Source organism: Mus caroli, chromosome 3 (assembly GCF_900094665.2).
Source record: "Mus caroli chromosome 3, CAROLI_EIJ_v1.1, whole genome shotgun sequence".
NCBI lineage: Eukaryota > Metazoa > Chordata > Mammalia > Rodentia > Muridae > Mus > Mus caroli.
Window position 1 is genome coordinate 19136313 of NC_034572.1, and position 1547 is coordinate 19137859.

Sequence of the window (1547 nt, forward strand, 5' to 3'; positions counted from 1 at the left end):
AACTTTATATGCCCCAATATAGGGGAATGCCAGGGCCAAAAGAATGGGAATGGGTGGGTAGGGAAGTGGGGGGCGCTATGGGGGACTTTTGGGATAGCACTGGAAATGTAATTGAGGAAAATATGTAATAAAAATATTAAAAATTTAAAAAATGGATTCCCTTATTTCAAAATGATCTTCATAAGCAAGTGAATAAGACAGATTACATTAATCAAATCCAAGAGAAGAAGAAAAGAATTTCCTTTCAAAAGTTGAGTTCCAACCACCATATGTATGCCACAATATGCATGTGTGCACACACATACACATTAATTAAAAAATAAAAACATAAAACCAATAAACATAACTGCATGTAATATAATATATCATATATGTTTGTTAGATGACATAAATATACATACATATAAATGTATGTAAGTATATTTAATGCAGTACATTGTGTAAGCAATTGTTTCATATACATGTTATTTGGTATTTGATTTGTTAGTGTTTTTCATTTCTAGTCGATAAAATTTTCTTACTTAGATTTCCATTTAGAAATCAACTTAGGTGAAAAGGAAGCTAGGAAGGGATTGGGAGGAGTTTAGGGAGTGGAAAACATGACCAAAATAAAATATTGTACATAAAAAAAAAAAAACGCTTAGAAATTTATACCACAATACAAATTTGAGAATTTGTTTTTAAGAAACCATGGTCCACCCATGTTGCAGTAAATCTCCCAGTCCAGATATCAATGAAAACACAACACAGTTAATAGATTACATGCTGTGTTCCTAGACTGGGCAGATCTACCACTACACTACCATCTTCCACAGCTTATGAGACCCCTTAGAACTTGCAGTTTCTCCAGACCATGTGCTTTTCTCCTTCTTCCTCCTTCTCTGCATCCTCTCCCTCTTCCATTTTCTCCTTCTTCTCCCACCCTTACCTTCTGCTCCACCTTCCCTTTTATCTGCACAATCATCAGCTCTCCTTTATTTTACAAATTAAGGTGGGAAGGAGGTTTACAGGAAATCACATGAGTGCTGACTCATTCCTTGTTAGCAACCACTCCTAGGAGAAGGGAATTAACATCAAACATAATTAGCCCCAGGGCTATCCAGAACACACTCATTTCTTTTTTATTTCCTGCTATTACTGTGACTGTATCAGACATTACTTGGTAGGTTTTACTTGTGCATTTCCCACTCATTCCAGTTACTCAGTTCATACTTTATCTGGAGTTCTTTTGAAGAGTATGAAGCAGTTTTGAGTTCTTTCTGAAAAATTTTATTCCCATAGAAAATGTTAATCTTTTAAAATTTTGTAATATCCAGTAAGAATAATTTTTTACACAATCACCAAACTTAGGAGTCTCTCCTTCATTTTATTATATGTTTCTGATATTTTTTCTGTTTGTGATCTGTTAAAGTTATACTCATTTAGTTTTAAAATTCAATCATCAGATAGGGGACTAATATCCAATATATATAAAGAACTCAAGAAGGTGGACTCCAGAAAATCAAATAACCCCATTACAAAATGGGGCTCAGAGCTGAACAAAGAAT